The sequence below is a fragment of the Rattus norvegicus genome, chromosome 11, assembly GCF_021556685.1.
Source record: "Rattus norvegicus strain SHRSP/BbbUtx chromosome 11, alternate assembly SHRSP_T2T, whole genome shotgun sequence".
Classification (NCBI taxonomy): domain Eukaryota; kingdom Metazoa; phylum Chordata; class Mammalia; order Rodentia; family Muridae; genus Rattus; species Rattus norvegicus.
This window is the reverse complement of record NC_141544.1, coordinates 75,179,861-75,181,626: the sequence shown is the minus strand read 5'-3', so window position 1 is coordinate 75,181,626 and position 1,766 is coordinate 75,179,861. Positions and strand designations below refer to the sequence as shown.

General features: G+C 40.5%; 1 non-coding gene across 1 annotated transcript; it reads left to right on the top strand.

Annotated features, from left to right (window-relative positions):
* The first annotated feature begins 1,250 nt into the window (after window positions 1–1,250).
* Window positions 1,251–1,356, top strand: LOC120095810 (U6 spliceosomal RNA). The gene has a single exon (XR_015633823.1). It is a non-coding gene; the product is annotated as a U6 spliceosomal RNA (small nuclear RNA).
* The last annotated feature ends 410 nt before the right edge of the window (window positions 1,357–1,766 follow it).

The window sequence follows — 1,766 nt, the reverse complement described above, 5'->3', positions numbered from 1 at the left end:
TCCCTTAACATATCTCTCTCTCCAAAAAACTCCTTTCTGGTTTCCCAGTGATGTTATCACTCCATTCCTGATCCTGCATGCTGCAAGAATGATATGTAAGGCTAGAACTACTGGGCCACAACCGTTATGGAAACTCCTGGGCCACAGCTCTTATGGAGTAACTCACTGTATTCCGATTGTGTCTGAGGCCTGTTCTGTAGGAGGGAAGATCATGTCTTGTATTTAAACCCTGTCAGATGCCCAGAGCTCTGGAGATCACAGGCCCCAGGATAAAACCTGCCACTGTTATTTTGATAAGTGGCCATTTTATCAGCTTATCATCTAAATATGCTTATATCACAGAGCTGGCCTGTACTTAGTCTCTGTCAGAGAAGCTTCTTGGGCAGTGGAGCTCAGCCACCGGAAAGACGTATGACTGTCAAAATGGTGAGAGCAGAGACTGAGTGCTTTTCCTCCAAAAGGGGCATCTGTATTATTCCGAAGGCCTCAGGACCATTGTGGAAGCAGAGGAGAAGAGAGTGTAAGAACCAGAAGATAGGGAAGAGAGATGTGACTCTGTCTCCTGGGCACCACATGGCTAATAGACTGATGAACGTAAGTTGGTTTTAGTTACTGCACAGGACCTATATGAGATCAGTTGACCAAAATTCCAGCATAGATGGGACAGAAAATCACTAGGCCCATGATCCAGTAGATGGCCCATGTACATACAGAAAGCACTCTCTGGACTTAGTGTGTCAGAGAGAGAGAGAGAGAGAGAGAGAGAGAGAGAGAGAGAGAGAGAGAGAGAGAGAGAGAGAGAGAACAGTGCGAGGGGCATGTTGAAGGTACATAGGATAATTGAAAGTATGGTCTTATTTTATTTTGTGCATTATAAGATTGCAAATATAAAGATAAATTTGAAAATTATTAGTATTTGCTCATTATACAGAGTGATGGGCTTCATAATGATAGTTTCTTTCAAGTACTTTCATGTATTTTAACAGTATTACCCCCTTGCCTCCCTTCTCTTCTGTCCTCCACTAATCTCCTTTCCCCATTATTCTGCTTTCAAGTCATACATACATACTATACACATTCATACACGCCACAATACATAATGCTAATTTATACACATGCATACACATACACACATCACACATACATATACACATACACTCACACCACACACATATGCATACACATACTGATACACACACATACATGCACATACCAGAGAGAGAGAGAGAGAGAGAGGAGTATTTTTTATGGTGCTCGCTTTGGCAGCACATATACTAAAATTGGAACGATACAGAGAAGATTAGCATGGCCCCTGTGCAAGGATGACTCGCAAATTTGTGAAGCTTCCATATTTTTGAACACACAGGCTCAGTTTACATGTCAATGCTTTTTTTATTATAAATTAAAAGATAAATAACAAATGAAAAAAAGAGTATTTTTATGTATCTATATGTAATGTTGGATCTGCAAAGGAGACAAAACAGATGATATTTTTCTTTCAAACTGTACCACTCCTGAGTGTACACTAGGACTCTATGTCAACACAATCCTTCTGAACTACTCCTGGAAGATTTTTTTTTTTAAAATCTGTTTTATGGAGGAGAAAGCAGAAATGGTTAGGCACTTACCCAAAGCCATCCAGGTAGATTTTTGGTAGGATGATGGAACCTAAATAGATCCTACCATATCACTTGCCATCCACGACATTCCAAAGTGGAATTATGAGACCTGGAGGAACTCTCCTCTTTGAGTTGAAACTGTAGGTC